The sequence below is a fragment of the Hemicordylus capensis genome, chromosome 7 (genome assembly GCF_027244095.1).
Source record: "Hemicordylus capensis ecotype Gifberg chromosome 7, rHemCap1.1.pri, whole genome shotgun sequence".
NCBI lineage: Eukaryota > Metazoa > Chordata > Lepidosauria > Squamata > Cordylidae > Hemicordylus > Hemicordylus capensis.
In genome coordinates this window covers 11,100,587-11,123,140 of record NC_069663.1, presented here as the reverse complement: position 1 = coordinate 11,123,140, position 22,554 = coordinate 11,100,587, and the positions used below count along the sequence as shown (strand labels likewise).

General features: G+C 50.1%; 1 protein-coding gene across 6 annotated transcripts in view; it reads right to left on the bottom strand.

Annotated features, from left to right (window-relative positions):
* The window catches only part of RPS6KA1 (ribosomal protein S6 kinase A1), a 145,473-nt gene that overhangs the window by 63,322 nt on the left and 59,597 nt on the right, over window positions 1-22,554 (bottom strand). The window contains exons 1-2 of one of the 6 annotated variants that reach the window (XM_053268335.1): window positions 21,629-21,834; window positions 19,556-19,704 (exon numbers count right to left, since the gene is read on the bottom strand). The exons of 3 other annotated variants lie outside the window; for them this stretch is intronic. The gene's annotated coding sequence lies outside the window, so the exon portion shown is untranslated. Of the gene's footprint in view, window positions 1-19,555; window positions 19,705-21,628; window positions 21,835-22,554 lie in introns of those variants that run through there. 2 more of the 6 variants (XM_053268336.1, XM_053268337.1) reach the window with 2 other exon arrangements.

Below are 22,554 nucleotides of genomic sequence, written 5' to 3'. Positions count from 1 at the left end.
TCCTTTCCTCACCCTTGGATAAAGGTGGGGGGAGGTAGCTGTAAGCCATTAGAGGCAAGATACCTCTGAATACCAGCTGCAGGGGAGCAACAGCAGAAGTGAGCCCATGCCTTCATCTCTTGCCTGTGGGTTTTCCAGAGGCATCTGGTGGGCCCCTGTGTGAATCAGGGTGTTGGGCTATAGATGCCTTGGGCCTGCACCATATTTATCTAGCTCCTTTGATGAAGCCAGTTGAGGTGAGGAGGGGAATCAATGCCTTCTCTCAAAGTGAAGGGGCCTGTAGAGCATCTGCATGCAGAAGGTTCCAAGTTCCCTCCCTGGCAGCATCTCCAGGTAGGGCTGGGAGAGACTCCTGATTGCAACCCTGGAGAGCCACTGCCAGTCGGTGTAGACCAGGGCTGCTCAACATTGGCCCTCCAGCTGTTTTTGGACTACAATTCCCATAATCTCCAGTGGCCAATAGGCAAGAATTATGGGAGTTGTAGGCCAACATCTACAGGAGGGCTGAAGCTGAGCAGCCCTGGTGTAGACAGTACTGTGCTAGAAGGATCAATCATTTGACTTGGTCTAAGGCTGCTTCCTATGCTATTGTCACAACAGCCCTCTAAGGCTGAGATGTAACTGGCCTAAAGTCATCCAGAAAGTCCCCTAGTCGAGCAGGAATGTCCTGCTCTTTGCAGAAGACAGCAGAGGCCTGAAACATCTGCACCTACAAGAGGTTCAGAGTCTTTCCACAGGCTCTCATGAAGCTTAGAACACAATATTGCGGGTTCTGAAGATGCTATTCAGTGGGAGATTTTATATTTTAAGATTCCTCGGCATTCCTGAAAAGCCTTCTCAAAGCATCCTGTCTGCAGATGTTGTCATGGGATTTAATGCTTCCATGAATTTCAGTGGGTTGTAGCATTGTAGAACTGGAAGAGACCTTTGAGATCTGCGAGTCCAACCTTCTGCTCAGTGCAGGTATCTGCTACAACAGCCCTAACAGATGGCGGCCTGACAGATGTAAACTGTAGGATTTTAGAGTTGGAAGATCATGACTAACTTAGTCTGGATTACCTCTTGGTAACAGTTCAAGAAGACAGGCACGCAAGCACACCAGTGTGGTGTAGTGGTTAGACAAGTGAGACCGGAGTTCTTCAAATCCCCATTCAGCCCAGAAACTCACTGGGCCAGTCACGTATCTCTCAGGGGAAAGAAACTCAGAAACCTTGGGCCAGTCACGTATCTCTCAGCCTAACCTACCTCACAGGGTTGTTGTGAGGATAAATATAACCATGCACACTGCTTTGGGCTCCTTGGAGGACGAGCGGGCTATACATGTTTTTTTGGGGTTTTTTTAAGTGAACAAGAATCGAGCACTTGCCTCTTGGTATGGCTACAGTATGTGTACACACACTTACTTTCCTCAGGGTCTCAGTTATTCTACATAGGAACATAGGAAGCTGCCATATACTGAGTCAGACCATTGGTCCATCTAGCTCAGTATTGTCTACCCAGACTGGAAGCGGCTTCTCCAAGGTTGCAGGCAGGAATCTCTCTCAGCCCGATCTTGGAGATGCTGCCAGGGAGGGAACTTGGAACCTAGATGCTCTTCCCAGAGCGGCTCCATCCCCTGAGGGGAATATCTTCCAGTGCTCACACATCAAGTCTCCCATTCATATGCAACCAGGGCAGACCCTGCTTAGCTAAGGGGACAAGCCACGCTTGCTACCACAAGACCAGCTCTCTACCTGGGTATCCATTATCAAGACCCATCACCAAGTTGACCCATCATCAAGACTCCCAGGTTTCCTTGACAAAGTTCATAAACATGATTCCGATAGGAAAAGTAAAGCCACATAATATTGTGTGGTCTGAAAAAAAGTGTGACTTTCTTCATCACATGTTGGACCAAGGTGACCTGATTTCATCCTGCCCCTTATGTTCCCTGCCTTTGCTGTTCCTCCCCAGCTACTCCGGATTGTTTTGGCCACCATCTCCCACTGGAGACTGCCCCCACTGCTCCCTATCCTAGGAACTCAGGAAGCCATCGAGTCGTCAGATGATGAGTACAAACTTTGATTCACAAAACTGTAGCACTAAAAAGAGAGCTGCAGGGCATTTAGCTTAAACATCTGGCTCCATATTGTCTGCACAGACTGGCAGCAGCTCTCCAAAGTTTCAGGCAGGAGTCTCTTTCCCAGCCCTACCTGGAGATGCTGCCAGGGAGTGAACCTGGGACCTTCTGCATACAAGCAGATGTTCTACTAATGAGCTAGGAGCCCATCCCTTAAGGGGAATCTCTTACAGCGCTCACGTGTGGTCACCCATCCAAAGGCAAACCAAGGGGAACCCTGCTTAGCAAAGGGGACAATTAATGCTCACAAACAAGACCAGCACTTCTCCCCAGCCCTGTCTTCCCAGCCAACAGGCCCCGCTCTAGTTTCCCAATTAACTCTAGTATACCAGGTGATCAGTTATGTACACCAACCACCCTATAGGGTTGATCACACGGCAGATACTCTGACAAGCAAAGCAGATCAACAAGAGGTGGTTGTACTTGCCTTGATGCGGAAGAGAAGCCTCATCATTTCCACAGCTTCCAGCGAGCTGTTCCCCTACAGCCTTCTCCCTCCCAAGCACCCGCGTCAATACAAGAGCCCAACGCAGCAGCAAGGTCATCTGGGCATATTTAGGACCTTCCAGCACAGAGGAAATTGCAGTTTCCCCACAGATGAACCACAACCCTTCTTCCAGCACACAGCCAGCTGATGAATCAAGATAGGCAGAACTCACAGAAGCTATTCACAGGCTCAGGTAAAACCAGGCTAAGGAAGCCCAGCCTGGTTTTGCCTGCCCGTGTGTGCTGCTGGGATTGGGCCTGATCCCAGCGGCACCTGGGGCAGCAAACCCACCGAGGCAGCCACTCTTCAAAATGAGCTCTGGAGAGCGAGCACTTTCTTAAACCTATTTCTGTGATCATCTGCCAGCCATGGCTGCTTGCAGAGATCCGGGCGGCGGGGGGGGGGGAATTCCCCATAATGCACTGCGCACTCAGGCAGTGCATTATTGGAGCTGGGGCGATATGTCCCAGCACCCCACGCTCCAAACTACTGGCAGCAGCTGGTAATCATCTGGGTGGGCGATCCTCCCACTAAAGAGGACACCCTCAACCGTCTGTGGGGAGATAAGCTCTTTAGGGCTTCCTCTCTGCTAACCCTAATACTAATACAGAATATATTAATACAGGTTATACTAATACAGGATACTAATACAGGTTACCCCATTTGGGGAAATGTTTTTCCGAACTTGGTCTACAAAAGCAAAGCTTGGAAGTTGCATTATTTAAAAAAGTAATGTTTAAGTTGCATTTGATGGGCTCCAGAAGAGACTCGAAGCCCAAACTTTTACTCTAAGGCAGAACACAAAATCTCACACCTAAACAGAACTAGCACATGGGGGAGAAATATGCCAGATTGGGGGGGGGGGGGGCGGAAATCAACCACAAGCCAAGCGTACCAGGATCTGAAATACAACCCAATTAAGTGCTGAAAATACAGACCCACAAATAATCACATGAAGATTGACACAAAAATATTATAGTACATATAGATCAAAATTCAATGTAAATCACTAAAGCCACCAAATGTTTAGCTATTTAACATCGACACATAAACCTCAACCATTGAACATGGTCCAAGGTTTTCCCCAGGTGGGAAAAATCAATGTCTGTTTCTTGGAGCAGGTAGTATCTAAGGTAAGTAATACAGGCAAATTCAGGGAGGATAACTCCATCAACAGGAACCAGTCATGAGAGCCGAATGGAACTGCCATGAAAACAGGTTGTGTATCTCTGACTCTTCATAGTAACATCAACCTATGGCATCCAAATTAGAATGCACCACCCCAGAGGTACCTATGCAACATGTTTTAATTAGCACACTTGCAATCCCATCCCATACATATCTCCTCAGAAGCAGTCAGAAGTAAATCCTGTTGAGTTCAATGGAATTGCTCTTAGGGGTCAACTTGGGTTCAAATCCTCAATCAGCTATGAAGGCCCTTGGTGTAGAATCCAAGGGAAAGAGTTGTGGTAGCAAGCATGACTTGTCCCCTTAGCTAAGTAGGGTCTGCCCTGGTTGCATATGAATGGGAGACTAGAATTGTGAGCACTGTAGGATATTCCCCTCCGGGGATGGAGCCGCTCTGGGAAGAGCAGAAGGTTCCAAGTTCCCTCCCTGGCAGCATCTCCAAGATCGGGCTGAGAAAGATTCCGGCCTGCAACCTTGGAGAGGCTGCTGCCAGTCTGTGAAGACAATACTGAGCTAGATAAACCAATGGTCTGACTCAGTATAGGGCAGCTTCCTATGTTCCTAAGGACAAAGCAGTGGAGTGGAATCAGGAATATTAACAGTTTAATGAAATAGATATGATATTATATACAGAGAGGCCAGTGCAGACAGCTTTTCCGTGCTCTTGCTGCTGGCTGACAGCACCGCCTCTACTCCAGGATTGGAATACAAGTCACTAAAGCTCCATCCAAAAGCTGGCCTGGATCAAGGAATGGGTTAACTCAAAACACTCTCTTGGCCTCACCTACCTCACAGGATTATTGCAAGGATAAAAGGGGGTGGGGAGCACCGCACATGTCATGTGAAGATAGAGGCTGTAGCTCAGTGGTAGAGAATCTGCTTCACATGCAGAAAGTCCCAGGTTCAGTTCTCGGTAGGGCTGGGAAAGGTTCCCGTCTGAAACCTTGGAAAAGCCACTGTGGGTCAGCATAAACAGCACGGAGGTAGTTGGACCAATGGTCTGTGGGAAGCGATATATGGCAGCTTTCTATTCTATGTTCCACTCTGAACTCCTTGGAAGAATTTTGGAATAAAAGTGTCTTCAACAAGCATACATATGGGAGGAGAGCTGGTCTTGTGGTAGCAAGCATGACTTGCCCCCTTTGCTAAGCAGGGTCTGCCCTGGTTTGCATTTGAATGGGAGACTACATGTGAGCACTGTAAGATATTCCCCGTAGGGGATGGTGCTGCTCTGGGAAGAGGAGAAGGTCCCAAGTTCCCTCCCTGGCAGCATCTCCAAGATAAGGCTGAGAGAGATGCCTGCCTGCAACCTTGGAGAAGCCACTGCCAGTCTGTCTAGACCAGGGATTCTCAACGTTGGGTCCCCAGATGTTATTGGACTTCAACTCCCATAATCCCCAACCGAAGACCACTGGGGCTGGGGATTATGGGAGTTGAAGTCCAATAACATCTGGGGACACAATGTTGAGAATCCCTGGTGTAGACAATACTGAGCTAGATGAACCGACTCGGTATGAGGCAGCTTCCTATGTTCCTATGGCAGCCAGAAGTCGTCTTTAGACATTTAGGCAATTATGAAAGCTGTATCCCAGGACAGCATCCAAGGAAACGCACCTGGAAACCCTGCTGCTCCCGTCCTCCACGAGGACATCACGTGTCTCTTTAGGGAAAAAACCCTCTGCACTCTGGTATAGCAAGGGTCAGGGCTAGCTATCATGTTGGCCTGTGGAGCAGTGCTTGCCAGCATGCTCTTGTGGAGGCTGTCTAGGAACATAGGAAGCTGCCATATACTGAGTCAGACCATTGGTCTATCTAGCTCAGTATTGTCTTCACAGACTGGCAACGGCTTCTCCAAGGTTGCAGGCAGGAATCTCTCTCAGCCCTATCTTGAAGAAGCAAGAGAGGGAAATTGGAACCTTCTGCTCTTCCCAGAGCATCTCCATCCCCTGAGGGGAATATCTTCCAGTGCTCACACTTCTAGTCTCCCATTCATATGCAACCAGGGTGGACCCTGCTTAGCTAAGGGGACAAGTCATGCTTGCGACCACAAGACCAGCTCTCCTCTCTGTAAAGAGCTACTCTGCATCTGAACAGGGCTCGAGGCTCCTTAGATTCTGGGGCCCCATTTGGCTGCTTCAACAAGACAGACACAAGGACATGATCTCTATGCAACTTCCTACTCCCTAATTCTCTGGAGCAGCACAACATCAGCCCCCATGGAAAATAATCTTGGCTTTGGTCCCAAGTGGCCGTGCTTGAAGGTTGGCCTCAATGCACTCAGCCCCCCACTTCAGCCCTCTTGAGGTGTGCAAAACAGCTCTGGTGCTCCCCTGCAGCTAATGGGCTAGTTCCCCTGGGCAAGCTGGGGGGTGCTCTGGTCTGCCCAGCAGCAGGGCTCTGAATCTGCAGGGAGGAGAAAGAGGCCAGCCAGCCCCTCTCTCAAGATCAAAAATACAACTGCTGCTGCAGCCTTCTACAGGATGTATTGGTTAGGAAGAGAGAACCAGCACAGATCAACATATCAAAAACAGGAAGCCAGCGGGGCGATAAAGCAACTCAGAGGGCAGCTGTCATTATCTTATGCCCTTGGCTTCTGGCTTTGCTCCAAAAATGGTGTGTAAGAACCCCACATGTGCATACACACCGCTGCTTCTGTTCTGGTCCTATTGACATCGGCCAAAACGGCAACGTACCACACACACACACACACACACACACACACACAAATCTAGAAGTCAAGTTCTTGCAACGCAAGGCAAGAAGAATCAAAGCCCCAAATACTGACTGCTGTTGAGGTACTTCTTGCTTTGTACTGTCCTAAAACATGGGCAGCAACTGCGGTAGTCTCAGACCGGAGCAAACAGGTTCTGCTGTGGCAGAGACAGGGCTGGACAATGGGCTTTGAAAGGTTGCCTGTTTCAGGGAGAGGTTTGGCCATTACTACTGGTCTAGGATGTGGCTCTATCAAAGCCTGCATACTTCTGCACACAGGTCACAGGGGCCTGCCAAACGGAAAGTTACTCAGGAACTGAGCAAAGAGGCACCTTTTTAAAGTGGATTCTCTTTATTTAGCAGGGGGAGAGCAACTGGCCCTATCCGTCCCCAGCACAGCATCCTTTCAGTGGCTGCTGCTGCTGTCTCTCTTATGCTCCTCTCAGATTGTGAGCCCTTTATGGACAGGGAGCCATTTTATTTATTTATATCTACGTCAATCGTTTGGGGAACTTTTGTTGAAAAGCAATATATAAATGCTAGTTTAACCTGCGCAGAGCATCTGCACACTAGTACCTGACTGCTCCCCTCACCTCCCCACCACAACCCCCTCACCTCGAAGTTCTCTCCACCCTCACCAGAGCTGCCCTCCTCCTCTTTCTCCTCCTCCATCCCATTGCTTCCATCCCTCTCATCCCCTCTTGGTTGCTCCTCCTTCCTATTGCTCCATCCCACTGAGGCCTCTTGGTCAAGTCTGTAGCATTGCCAGTGCTGAATGGCCAAGCCACAGCCCGAGACCTCCCCACCCTCACCCCGTTCCTGCTCCTCCCTGTAGGAGTACCAGCAGCAGTTGATCACGCCCTTCCTCACTGCTGCTGCCATGGCTGCTCATTCCCCTAGGGACACTGACAGGCTCAGGCCCGTCCCTTGCCTCCCTCCCTTGGCTAATGGCCTCTGTAGCTTTGAGCAGTGGAGACGGTTGACTAGGCCCTTCCTCACTGCCACCATGGCCACTCGCTCCCCTAAGGCCACTGACCGGCCCAGGCCTGTCCTTTACCCTTCCTTCTTTTTCTCTTCCCATCCCTTCTTTCTCTCTCTCCCCCCCTCTGTCTTCCCTCCCTTTCCTTCTTTCTTTCTCCCTCTCTCTCTTTCTCCCTTCCTAAGTTAACAGATCTTGTTTCCTCATCTAATTCACACAACAGCAGCCTCCTTCTCTTGAAGGGGCTCTTTCCTCTCTCATGGTCCCTCTCTTCGCAGACCCCTGCCCACTATCCTTTTATACATATAGATTCTTCTCTCCTCTACAATCTTCCCACCAGTAACAGCTGCATTCCAACTGACCTTAACCATCTCAGACTCCTCTTCCCTATCTGCATATGGAATTCTCACTGCCCAATCACCACGGTGCTCCTGCTCTGTTACCTCTGATTGGTAAAGCACTGTGTGGGCGGGGCTTGCCACGCACCATTTGCCACGGACCACCTAAGCCTTTTATATAGATAGAAGATTTGTCATCATCATCATCCTTTGGCTGCAACATTAGCCCTATTTGGACACTATAAGAAAAACTGCTGTAGTTGTGTACAGTGCTGAAAGTGGGTATGGGAGCCTCATCCCACACTCACCCCCACTCTTCAAGGTGACCACTGTAACTGTAAAAGTGGGCACTTCCATGATTGGCAGCCACCAGTCCATGAAACTGTTTGATCAGATGGATTCATTGCTATACTGAGAATTTCTCAGTCCTTAAAAGGACCAATTCATGGGAACATAGGAAGCTGCCTTCTACCAGGTCCATCTAGCTAATTATTGACTAAGCTGATTACCAGTGGCTCTCCAAGGTTACTGGTTCAGGAATCTCTCCCAACCCTGCCTGGATAAACCAGTGGGTGAACCTGGACCTTCTGCTCTTCCACTGAGCTATGGCCCAAGGGGAATCTCTAACAGAGCTCCCACGAAGTCTCTCATCCAAATGTTAGCTAAGGCAGACCCTGCTTAGCGAAGGAGACAATTCACACTTGCTACCACAAGACCAGGTGATGGTCTCGATATTCTTTTATGATATTCACATTTCATAGTGAATATCATAAAGCAGAGCGGGAGAGAGAAACACAGCAGACGCAAGCAGATTCCTCATACACTTGTTGCACCTCTCACACTTCAGTGTTCAACAGGGAATGTTGCATATATACACAACTGTGCTGCACGTGCACCTTTTTAACGTGGCGATTCTCTTTATTTAGCAAGGGGAGAGTAATTGGCCCTATTGTCTCCCAACACAGTACCTCCAGTAGCTGTTGCTGGTGTCTATCTTATGTTTCTTTTTAGACTGTGAGCCCTTTGGGGGGAGGGATCCATTTTATTTATTCTCTCTCTATATAAACTGGTTTGGAAACCTTTGTTGAAAAGCAGTATCTAAATATGTTTTGTTGTTCATGTATAGCCACTTTCCTCTTTCAATTGGGAGTACTTATGCACACCCAGAAGGCTTTGGCATGGCCCAATGTTGTGGTTTTGAACTTTTCAGGAACCACTTTCCACACTTTAACACACAGCGGTTTCTCTGCAGATGCGTCAAGGGGCAGGGAGGGGGAAGTGTACCAATTCATTCGTCACCAAACAGGCTGCCAGTCCCTTCCCATTGCTCACTGGGCCCTGACAGCTCGGCTCTCAACACCTGCCCACCTCCAACACTCCCTGGCATCCATGTAACTACTCTGGACCCCTTGGAGGAAGACTGGGATATAAATGCAGTAAATAAAACAGAAGAACGGAGCAAGCTATCTTCTAGGAAGGTTCTCCACTGTAACCAACCTTTTCTTCAAGATAACGCTCAAGTTCCTGATAAACCCTCAGGAGTTGCCCAGAATATGGTTTCAAAAGACACCAACCTGAGGAAGTTAAAAGGGGAAGGAAAATAATGCTCAGGGCGGGGGAGCACAGGGGCAAAGCAATGACCTGTGTGGGGCACCGCTCAGAAAACTCTGCTGAAGGATCAGCCAATGTTTCAATGAAATGCTGACTGGGGAGGATGGAAGAGGGTCCAAACGAACCCCGCCCCTGGGCAGCGGCCACACCCCCTGCATCTGATGTCAGGCACAGGGGGTGTGGCCAGTACTGGGGATGGGGCCAGTCGACCCCTGCAGAACTTGCCCAGTCAACAGTTTGTGGACCCACTGACTGGGAGCTTCTTTCCCTGCCTCCTCGAGGCAGAAAAAGAAACTCCCATTCAGTGATTCTACGAACTGCTGACTAAGGAAGCTCTGCAGAAGCCGACTGGCCCTGTCCCCGGTACTGGCCACTCCCCCCCCCCCCCCGCAATGGCTGACACATGGTGTGGGGCATGCACACATTTTGCATGAGTGATCACCCAACAGAAGGGTGGAGGAGCTGCTGGCAGGACTTTGTCCTCTGGCCGCAATTGAGCTCCCTATGCCCTTGGTGATGGTGATCGTGAGAAAAAGCTTGTTAGCCAGCCCATAACAAATTGTTCTCTGGGTGGCTCACAACACCACACTAAAGATACAAAACAATTTTTAAAAAATTTCAAAAGCTAGTTTTAAAAATCAAATTTAAAAACCCAAATTCAAAAGGCCCGAGTCATAAAGAAGTATTCTACTTTAACTTTAATTTAAAAATTAAAAAATAAGAATCCAAGGGGACCAACAAGGCTACCTATGATTTTTAAGAGAATAGCTCTCATGCCAAAGTATCATCTGCTTTTCTTGACAATTGGTTAATAGTCTTCATGGGTACACGAGGAGTGGGGAAACCATAAGCCGAGTATGTTCACCCTGGAGAAGAGAGGACTAAGAAGAGATAATAGTAGTCTTCAAACATCTGAAGGGCTCTCACATCATGGAAAGAAGAGCAGACTTGTTCTCTGCTGCCCCAAAGAGCAGGACTAGAACCAGCGCCTCGTAATGCCAAAGAAGCAGATTTAGACCAGAAATTAGGTAGAATTTCCCCACTGTAAAGGCTGATCAACAGTGAGCAGCCTGCCTCATGCAACTCTCCTTCGCTAAAGATTTCCAACAGAGGCTGGACAGTCATCTGTCAGCCATAAAATAAAAACAAGCAACAGGCAGAGCAAGTGGCGTAGCCAGCAGAGCGGCAGCCTGTGTTCCACCCCACTGGTGTCCGCCTTTGCGAATGGTGTCACATGCAGGGCCCCCTCCCTTTTGTGTGTGACATCACATGTAAAGTGGGTGGGGCCGGGGCTCTATGTGAGATCTCCGGAGCTCATTTCCAGGCAGTGTTTGCTGCTGGATGCATTTATTTCACTCTTCCAGAGAGGGAGAGGAAGGGAAATAAACATGATCCAGTAGTGCTGCCTGGAATTGAGATCAGGAGGGCTGGGCGGGGGGTGCCTTCTGCTGATCAAACCATGCTCCCCTTTGGGCGTGACATCACATGCAATGGGGGCTCCGGTGGCCCTTTTCATTGGTGGCCCAAGTTCTTTGAACCCGTTGGCTCAATGGTGGCTCCACCTCAGGGCAGAGCGGCCAGAGAGACTGGCAACCCCTAAAGGTCAAAAGCCTGAACAATTCTATAGGGTGTGGTGTGCAAATGTGACCCTCCAACTGTTGAACTACAAATCCCATGAGGATGATAGGAACATAGGAAACTGCCATATACTGAGTCAGACCATTGGTCTATCTAGCTCAGTATTGTCTTCACAGACTGGCAGTGGCTTCTCCAAGCTTGCAGGCAGGAATCTCTCTCAGCCCTATCTTGGAGATGCTGCCAGGGAGGGAACTGGGAACCTTCTGCTCTTCCCAGAGCGGCTTCATCCTCTGAGGGGAATATCTTGCAGTGCTCACACATCAAGTCTCCCATTCAGATGCAACCAGGGCAGACTCTGCTTAGCTAAGGGGACAAGTCATGCTTGCAACCACAAGACCAGCTCTCCTCTCTGATGATGGGAGCTGTAGTTCAGCAACAGCTGAAAGGCCATGTTTGTCCATAGGGATGTGCCTGAACCACGGTTCGAAGCACAGTCTGATTGTCTTTTGGGAGAGGCAGGGGAGCTTTAAGAAATAGGGGAGCAGCTCCTTACTGCTCTCTGCCACCCCATGCAGCTTGCTGCCGGGGCGGCGGTCAGCTCAAGTATCGCTGCGTGGTGTCAGCATGCATATGGCATCCATGCATGCACAGGCGCTGTTTGTGTGGTCAGCAACACAATGCAGACCACGCAAATGGCACCTGTGCATGCAGACACCCCGTGCATGCTGGTGCTGCGCGGGGGTACTTGTGCCGAACACCACCCCAGCAGGAAGCTCCCCTGCCACTCCCCAAAGGTGCTCGGACCACGCTTTGGGCACATCCCTATTTGCCCACCCCAGCCATAGGCGATTCCAGCCCTGAGCAGGGGGGACGGACAAGAAGACCTACTTCCCACTTTGACACTCTACTCCTCTACCTTTCAAATAGGAAAAAGATGATCTATTTAGAAACAGAATCGGTCCCTGACCATGACCCACCAACTGAAGTTTTACATGAAGCCTGAACTTTGGCTGTAAGGAGAGATTTGAATCTCCAGCTGCTCACTACACAGGTTTGCAAATGAACAAAGGAAGCTATTTGCATCCCAATATCTCATTGCAGAGAAGATCAAGTTGTCACAGGAAGGAAGCCCTCTTCCGGGAGGTGTGAAGTCTTGCAGGCTACAAATAGAAGCTGCCTGTTGCTCAAGAGGATATTGGCAGCAGGGAACTCCTGCAGAATGGGAAACAAGTTCAGAGGTGGAAATGACTGATCCGAAGCCAGGGCTGGCAGCATTAGAGAAGTCAGATTCTGTCCAAAGGAAGTGTCCTGGTTGCCCCCATCCTGATCATTAGAATGAGCAGGAGTCTAGTACAGAGCCATGCCAGCTGTCCCTTCCTCCCTTGATAGACAACGGTTTGACTGCAAAGACTGCTTTGTTAGCTTCTCTGGTGGCCCTTCTTGTGGCTATAAAAGATGTGGCTAATAGTACTGCAAAGATTTTGAAGAGCTCATTTTTACTTGTGGATCTTACATTTTACTTTGGAGTTTTGTGAAATACTGGATAATTTCAATTTATCCATTTAGAAAATTGGGAAATGAAGCGATTTTAATATTCTTGTATATTGGGAGTCTTCGTTAATGTCTGAAGCTAGAAAAACCTATTTCAATTTCTTGTAGTTTTCCTGCATTCTTGTGTGTCTGGGGAAAGGTCTATGGACCACACTCACTCGAGGAGGAGGAGGAAAAATAAAAACATCCTAGTTGTTTACTGTTTCTCCTACAAAGATTGATTGTAGTTCTACTGTGTATGTGAACCTTTGTTGTTGTTGTTGGGCACCAGGTTCAAGATGGTACCTTTAGGCACAGCAGGAAGAGGGGGCGGCATTTCTTCCTGCCCTAGGGTGGCACCAAATGTTCACAGGAGAACATTGTCAGCATGAAAAGGGTGCTTAGGGGCGTCCCGAACTTCCTTTCTTCACTCACATTTGCTGCCCTTCGCAGAATTGCTTTCAGCCCTGTTTTTCTTCTCCCAGCAGGCTGTTTCTTCCTTCTATCCATGTCATAAGAACGTAAGAACAGCACTACTGCATCAGGCCCAAGGCCCATCCAGTCTAGCATCCTGCCTCACACAGTGTCCCTCCCTTAGTATTGTCTACACTAACTGGCAACAGCTTCTCTAAGGTTTCAGGCATGAGTCTCTTCTAGCCTGACCTGGAAATGCCAGGAAGCGAACCAGGGACCTTCTGTTATGCAAGTAGATGCTAGGGATGGGCACGAACTGGTTCGGCGGTCCTTTCCCAGACCGTCAAGCTGGTCCGGCGTTTGGCCGGTGCGGCAGTGGGAGGGCTACCTTTAAGGAGCAGGGAGGGTGCCCATACCTCCCACCCCCGCCATGTTTCCCCCGCCGGCACTGTTACCGCAGAGTTGCTGCATACCTCCTTGCAGCCCCGTTCAGTGGCGTTCTTCCGGCACACTGCTGAACGAGTCTGCGACAGTGCCGGCAGGGGAAACACGGAGGCGGTGGGAGGGGAGGATGGTCGCCCTCCCTGCTCCTTAAGGTACACCCCACCACCACCGAACCGGCCAAACGCTGGTCTGTGCGCATCCCTAGCAGATGCTCTTCCACCGAACTCTGGGCTCATCTCCCAAGGGGAATCTCTTCCGGCACTCACAGGCTTTCTCCCATCCAAATGCAAACCCAAGCATACCCTGCTTGGCAAAGGGGACCATTCATGCTCTTCACCCCAAGACCAGCTCTCCACCCCAAATAGGCCTTGATCACCCCACAAAGATGGACAAGTTGACCCTGGAGAAGGCTTCTCAATACACCAGCCTCCTTGCAAACACTATCCTTTCCATAGAAATTGCATTAGCTGCACAAGCCTCAAGGGGGCATGAAGACTCTTTACACATTCAGACTGTATTTGTATTTTGTTTAAGAAGAGTCATTTGCTTGCCAGTCCCCAACAATCCCACATCATTCACAACTAATAATCATGAATGCTTGCTGCTGAGAGAAGCCAGAGACAAAAAGAAGATGGGAAGGGAGTCATCATACACCCAGCAAGAAACGCAAGTTGATACAACTGCATCTGTATGTAACATAGCTGGCCTATAAGGCAAAGTGAGGCAGTGAGGGGTTTTTTTGGGGGGGGGGTTTGGGGGGGCATTAAGGGTGGCAGAGGGGCGACAGATCTGAGCCATGATGGGCACAATCCAGCAGATGGTTCTCCCATGGACACAGAGAGCCCTTCTAGCACTGCTGGGGCATTGCCCTTCCACCATCAGCCAGAAACGGGTCCATTGCCGTCAGGGGCAGATTTGCCATTGGGCAACTGTGTGCAGCGAACACGGGCCGTCCAACGGGGCCAGGGCAAGCCGCATGCTGTCTGCTTCTGCCGCTGCCCCACTCCACCCCGCCTGCCTCTCTCCCTGTTGCCACTGGTGGCAAAGAGCTGGTGGGCAGGCTAAGGATGTCACTGCCCAGCTCCACACACCGAGCGGTGACATCACCTTGCGCCCCAGGTCTGGACTGCTGCCAGTGACGGGGAACAGGCAGCTATGGAGGAAGCGAGGCCGGTGGGTGGGCAGGCGGGGGCGAGCCGTAGAAGCCACCAAAAATCTAGCCGCAGGTTGCTGCCCACATTGCCATGACGCCTTCAGCTGACTGGAACTCCGCGCTGAGGTGGCAACGCATTTATTCCTCCTCAAGCGGGAGGGGAAAACCTGGCCCTCCAGCTGCTGTTGAACTACAACTCCTAACATCCTCAGTCTGTGGCTGGGCATGATGGGAGTTGTATTATTTATTTATTTGATTTATATACCGCCCTTCCAAAGATGGCTCAGGACCGTTTACACAGAAAACAGAAAACACCACAATTAAAATCAGACACCAATTAAAAGCAGATTAAAATTACAATTAAAACTAAAAGGTAAAGTGTGCCATCAAGTTGATTTCACTCCTGGCGCCAACAGAGCCCTGTGGTTTCCTTTGGTAGAATACAGGAGAGGGTTACCATTGCCTCCTCCCGCACAATATGAGATGATGCCTTTCAGCATCTTCCTATCTCGCTCCTGCCCGATATAGTACCAGTGGGGATTCGAACTGGCAACCTTCTGCTTGTTAGTCAAGCATTTCTCCACTGCGCCACTTAAGGTGGCTAGATATCATTAAAAGCCAGGCAAAAGAGATGGGTCTTTAAGGCTCTCCTGAAAGCCTCCAACGAAGACAATCCTCTTATATCCACGGAAAGTGCATTCTGCAACCTAGGAGCGACAACAGAGAAGGCCCTTTCCCAGGTCGCCACCAGATGAACAGGTGACACTTGAAGACGGACCACTCCTGATGATTGGAGAGGAGAGCTGGTCTTGTGGTAGCAAGCATGACTTGTCCCCATAGCTAAGCAGGGTCTGCCCTGGTTGCATATGAATGGGAGACTAGAATTGTGAGCACTGTAGGATATTCCCCTCAGGGGATGGAGCTGCTCTGGGAAGAGCAGAAGGTTCCAAGTTCCCTCCCTGGCTTCTCCAAATCGGGCTGAGAGAGATTCCTGCCTGCGACCTTGGAAAAGCCGCTGCCAGTCTGTGAAGACAATACTGAGCCAGATAGACCAATGGTCTGACTCAGTATATGGCAGTTTCCTATGTTCCTATGTTCCTATCTCAATGAGCACTGGGGATCTTGGAGAGAAAGGCATTCCCTCAGGTAATCTGGATCTAAGCCATTCAGAGCTTTAAAGGTAATAACCAGCACTTTGTACTTTGCCCAGAAACATATGGGCAGCCAGTGCAACTGTCTGATATAATGTGGTCTCTCCAGGATACCCCCAGAGACCAATCTGGCTGCCACATTTTGAACTGACTGAAGTTTCCGAACTACTTCAACTTCCGAGCTGTTGTAATTCAACAACAGCTGGAGGGCCAAGTTTGCCCACCCCAGTTTTAGAAGGAATACATCTGGATTGTACGATGTATGTGGTATAATCTTATTACATCATACAGAAGGAGTATGCATTGTACGTTTTTATCAAGTGCTGGTCACAAACCATCGTAAAGATGGCCTGGACTGACATCACGCTAGTGGCCACGGTGGTTCGACACTGAAATGTACTTGTAATTTGTAATTATTCCCATTAGAAACCCACACTGCCCAGTCCCCCCAAGCCAGAAGTTGGGGTGCCCTGCTGCACCACCCATAACAATCTCGACCAAAGGAGTTTGAAGCAGGCAGGTCCTTTAGTGCCAAAGGAAATGAAACTTAGGAGGGAAAAGGCAGACGCTGGCTGTTGAAGAGTGATGGAAATGGAGGAGGAGGAGGAGAGCACTGGGAGGAGAGCTGGGTCTTGCGGTAGCAAGCAAAAATTGTCCCCTTTGCTGAGCAGGGTTCACCCTGGTTTGCATTTGGATGGGAGCCTACAGGTGAACACTGTTTGCTGTAAGATATTCCCCCTTGGGGATGAGGCTGTAGCTCAGTGGCAGAGAACCCGCTTAGCCTACAGAAAGTCCCAGGTTCAAACCCTGGCAGCATCTCCAGACAGGGCTGAGAGAGACTGCGCCCTGAAATCCCAGAGAGCCTCTGCCGGTCAGTGTAGACGATACTGAGCTGGATGGACCAAGGGTCTCTGTACCAAGCAATGCTCCTAAATATAAAAATATGCATAGGCTGAATAGTATCACTGTCAATTCACCCCAAATCTGTAGCCTGAGGCAGGTCATCTCACCCTGCCTAATAGTAGGGCTGGCCCCAAGTGGCACCCTAATGAAATTAACACAGCCTGCGTAAGAGCCAGGCAGTTTGTCTTTGGCCTAGTGAGATCACCAAGGTGCAGTGCCAGTTTTAAATAAAGCTCTGTTTGTCTATCAGACAGCAAAATATATTCTCCAAGCCCAAACCTAGAGTCACTGCAGTGTCCTATTTCAGACAGAGTCCAGTTACACACACAATGCAGGGCTGAGGAACTGCTGTTTACTGAAAATGGGACCCGTGGGACATTTCTAACTTTGAATTGGATTTCTGTTCAAGGGAGGTGTGGAGTAGAGACGAAGAAAGCTGTCTGAAGTCGCAGAAGCTACAGTCTGAGACCCCTGCACTAGTGTCTAGGGCTGGTTTATGTATTTAAAATATTTATATCTAGCCCCTCCAGTGAAATAAAGACAAATAAAATATAAAATTCAGTTAAAAACTAGACCTAGTTAAAACCAGATTTACAGATCAAACACTTACTGGAGACAGTCAGGAAATAAAAAACCAAAAAGCCTCTCTAAAAAGATGGGAGTTTTAAGCATTTCTGAAAAATGCTGAAAAAGGAAGCATGACAAAATTAATCTAGGAGAGCATTCCAAAGCCAAGGGGCCACAACGGAAGAGGCCCCACCAACCAGATCTCAGTCCATGGCAGGGCTGTCTGAAGTTGCACCTTCTATCCCAGAAGCCAACCTACTAATTCTGGATTTGTGGGGCAGGCTGCTTCCTTGGTGGCAGAGAAACACCCTCCACAAGTCACACATAGAAGGGCAGAGCTCACCTCCAACTCCAAGAACTGAAAACCAGATTCTATGAAGGGCTTGACCCTGGATCAAGCCCTTTATTTCAAAAGAGAGGCCTTCAGGGCCCAGCAACCACGTCAGAGAAGGATCCATCTTAGGCAGGCTACAAACAATCACCCTGTAATTTGTAGAAAATGCCAGACCCTGCCGAATCCAAAGCACAGGGTTCCACCCCACAAATAATTAAAAGGGCTGAAGGTGAATGCTACTGGAATGCCTGTGAGGGCCTTCCATTGGAAGACAGCTGGCCAGCCCTTAGCCCCTTGGTTTGCCTCCATAGCTCCTGTGGAGCATCTGCTTTGCATGCAGAAGGTCTCAGGTTCAATCCCTGCCAGCACCTCCAGGTGGGGATGGGAGAGTCTCCCACCTGAAGCCATTGAGAGCTGCTGCTACTCAGTGTAAGCAATACTGAGCTGGATGGACCAATGGTCTGACTCATTAAGGCCATTTCACACAAGCATTTCTCCTGGGGCCAGAGAGGGCTGGGAGGAGTCCTACTTTCCCCCACACGACCTGCAGTGCCTTGCAAGCACACCGCTCTCAACATCCACACAGTTGCCAAGGCGGTGAGTGGCATGGTGTTCTGGAGGCGGGGGGGGACAAAGCCCAGCCTCCAGGCATCCCATAATGCACAGGAGAACCTTATCATACACGGACTCTATATCTGCGGCTTTGCATATTCATGGGTGTCTAATTGATTTCAATATCCGCGGCTAAGAAAAAATTAAAACCGATGTGTCCGTGGTTCCTAGAGGGCCGTAAGTTATTGCGGAGGTCACTTCCGGCTGCCACTTTGTCCGCAGGAGGCGTTTTGTTGCTCATTTCAGCCAAAAAGCCCAAACAAACACAAATGGGGAAAAATCCACTATTTGGGGGGCCATTTTAGACGTGCGGGGGAACTGCTGGATGGAGCATGGTCGGGCACTTTATTTGGCCCATTCTGGGGTTTTTTGGTGTGTGTTTTTAAACTCTGGGAACCTAACCGCTGTGTTCCCATAGACTCAATTACTCATTATCCACTGCTTCATTACCCGCTGGCAGACTGGTCGCACACAACTGAGTGTAGGAGGCAGCGTTCCCTCTAACAGGGATTACCCAGCATCCTCAGCTGCAAGTACCTTTGGCTGGGGATGATGGGAGGTGTAGTCAAAAACATCTGGTAATCCCTGTTAGAGGGCACACTGGTAGGAGGGTACGCATGCACCCTCCTACCTCACTTTTAGCCAGGGTTTAGAACCCGGGCTACCTGGCTGGGGAGCATAGGGATTGGGACTGATCCTGGTGGTTCTCATGAGCAACTTTGCCCAGGTAAAGCTGGTCATGGGAACGACCTCCGTATACGGCAGCTTCCTATGTTCTAGGTGTGGGAGATTCAGTGGGGAGGGTGCCTCTGAGTTCAGCTCGTGTGCTTGAAGGAGAAGAAGATACACAGGCTTGAGTGTACTTCCCATAAATCCATCTCAATGTGTAGCATTTAACTAGCACTTTCCCGAAGGGCTTCATGCACACTAATCCATATAAACCATCCTGGAAGGTAGGACCAATATCGCCGATTGGGAGGGGGAGACAGAGCGATACCGGCTCACTTGAAGCTACCTAGCAAATCCACAGGACTCACAGCAGAAATATGCTGGTTTGTAGTTAATCCTATGTCACAACATAGAGTGGCAATCTTGTTCTTATGTTCAATCTAGGAATCTTCATTGCAGACTTCTCTTGAAACAAGAGCCAAGGAAGAGGATAAGAGACTGGGGGTGGGTGGGGGCGGGAGAAGAGCAATAAATTGACTCATCTTGGAATAAAAAGGAACTAGTCACCTATCTCGAACTCCTTGACATAAAGAGCCTTTAACACACATTCGGCAGATATGAAGGCAGTGCAAAAAAGCTGAGATCCAAAGGTCAAGCCTACTGGCCCACCCCCTCCATGTTTACACAGCAGCTACAGTTCAAGCGAAGGCAGGAAACTCCCTGGAGCAGCGACAAGACAACGTTTGTCAAGATCTATCAGCATCACCTTTGACTTGTGATTGAAGACGGAGGGAAGAATTTGCAGTTTGGGTCAGGGAGAGCAGCGAGGCACAGAGCTGGTTCTTGTGACCAAACGCTGGGGAGGAGCAGCAGCCAGCCAGGCTCCAAGCATCACGTGCATTCCCAGGAGGGGTCCTGTATCAAACATCGAGAGAGCAGAAGGGGGACATGATCGTGTGCTTGCCCCAATCTGGTTAGGACAACACAGGATGTGCTTTTCCGCCACCCTCAATACAGTGCTGGGTACATGATGAGGGCTGGCTGCCACCATCCTACCCGGATCGGGGCTAGCACATGATCATGTTGCCCGCCTTGATTTTTACCCCCACATAACTGTTTTTTGGGGAGTGTGCACTAGGGATGCGCACAAAACTGGTTTGCCCCATTTGGGTTGAATCTAAACCGGACATGTTCGATCCCTCCCAACGGAACATGCCCCCCCCCCCAGTTCTGTTCAAATTCAAACTGGTTCAGGGGTGCCAAGTACCAATTTTGTTTTGACTTACCACTGCCGAGGGGTTCAGCAGCCTTGGAGGTGCTACTGTGGCGGGGGGTGATGCTACTGTGGCGGGGGTGATACTCCAATGGCTCCCCCTCCCCTAGCCTCCCCCCCCCCCGAGTCCCCAGCTCAGCCTGTTTCAGGCCATTTTGGCCCTGTTTGGGCACGTAGTGGCCATTTTTTCATTATTACAAGCATCCATTGTCTGGCTCCGAGATTTAAAAAACAATCAAAAGTTGTCAAGGCCTGAAGAACCTGATGTTTGAATTAGTCACAACAATAAAAAAAGTTTGAAGCACTTTCACAACAGTCACAAAGCAAGCAGGTTGTGCAGCTAAGTCTTCTCCACAACATTTGCAAAGTGAGCCAGTGAGGAGGGACGCCACACTCTGAAAGCGGAGCATGATTCAATCAAATTGCAGCCAACCACTCAAAGAGCGCAGGAGACCTAGAATGGCTTAATGGCACTATGGCGATTGGCTAGTAAACAATGTCAATCAGGAGGAATTTAAACTCTGGAACCTCCTCTGGAGAGAATTCCTAAAGGAGGGGCTTTGGAATGGAGTGAACAGGAGGCAATAAAATTCGGTGGGAGTTAAGTGACAGTTCAGGTAGGGATGGTGAGAGACGGGATCTCTGGTTAGGGTTCGCTAGGACTGGCCATTTGAGCATGTGCGGTGGCCATTTTAAAAAATAATTAAAAAAAACATGGCTGCTGAAAACAAAATGGCCACCACTCATGCTCAAATGGCCTCTATGAGGCCTGGCATGGCCTAGGGCCTCACAGAGGCCATTTGAGCATGTGCGGTGGCTATTTTATTTTTGGCAGCCATTTTTAAAAAATTTTAATTTTAAAAAATAGCGCCCCCCTGCAGGTGGCACCCGGGGCACGTGCCCTGCCTGCCCCACCCTAGATATGCCCCTGCCTCAGAGACCTCCCCATTGCCGGCGCCAACTGGCCAAGCCACAGCCCCCTAACCCCAGAGACCTCCCCACCCTCACCCCACACCGGCTCCTCTCTGCAGGAGCAGCAATGGTTGACCGGGCCCTTCCTAACTGCTGTGCCGTGACGACAGGCCCGGGCCCGCCCCTCGCCCTTCTTTCTCTCCCTCTCCAAGTTAACAGATCTCCTTTCCTCATCACAGTGGCAGCCTCCTTCTTCTGAAGGAGCTCTTTCCTCCCTCACGCCCCTCCCTTTGCAGACCTCTGCCCATTATCCTTTTATTTATAGACTAGTTTTTTTAGGCCCGTTAAATTAACGGGCGCTAGGAGAGTTGTGCACTCCACCTGTGGCCTCCGTGGCCGGGCCAGCCGCCGCCTCTTACCGCCCCCCCCCCCGCGACCCAGTCTCTGGCCGGGCCGCGGCCGGCCTCCGTGGCCGGGCCGGGCAAGGGCCCCAATTTCTCCCTCCCGCCCGGCTCCGGCGGCGCCGCCAGGCCTCGGCGGTGGCTCTGCTGCCGCCTCTGCTGGCTTTCCCCGCCGCCTCTTCCCCCCGCCCGGCTTCGGCGGCGCGACCAGGCCTCGGCCGCGCCTCGGCCAGTTCCCCCCGCCACCGCATACCTGGCTTCTTTGGGGCGGCCGCTTCTGGCTGCCGGGTGCTGGCGGTCGTGTCTCCCTTGCCCTGTTCTGGGCATGTGCTTCGCGAATGCCCAGAACAGTCCAGGGAGGCACGAACGCATGCCTTGGTGTCCGAACACGGACGGACACCAAGGCTTTTATTAGAGAGGATGGAAAGAGAGATTCTTCTCTCCTCTACAATCAAGCACATCTTCTGACCAGTAACAGTTGCATTCCAACTGACCTTAACCATCACAGGCTCCTCCTCTCCCTATCTGCATATGGAATCCCCACTGCCCAATCGCCATGGTGCTTCTGCTCCCACAGGCTCCTCCTCCCTATCCGCATATGGAATCACACTGTGTGGGCAGGGCTTGCCACGTGCATATATATGAATGAGGAGAATATTGTGAGAATGGGTTGAGTGGCCATTTGGATAAATAGCACCCCTACACTAGATAAAAGGGTACCACAGGAGGCTATCTCTAAAAGGAATGGTGCAGACCGTATAGTCCCTGATGCATACTGTTAGGAAGGGGTTGCTGTCCTCCACAAAGGAGAGCATTACATACATGTCTTGGAGCAACCTCTTCCTAACAGTGTGCATCAGGGACTACACCGTCCAAACCGGTCCTCTTAAACCAGTCCTCTAGTCTGGAGGTTTTATAACCCAAACTAAGCCACAGACCATCCCAAATCACACCCCCACATAGCTAGGAGACTCTCCCCTACAAGACGCACTAGCATCTCTCCCCAGCTCAGTACTTCATTTAAGCACAAGACCCTGCCAAATGCATTGGTGCTTGTGTGGGATACTGGGGGCGCACACTCCCCATTCCTTTCCCTCAACGTTACCCGGAGACATCACATGTTAAGCATTTTGTACAAACACAGTGCTTCAGCTTGGACTGAATGCTCACACACCTTGA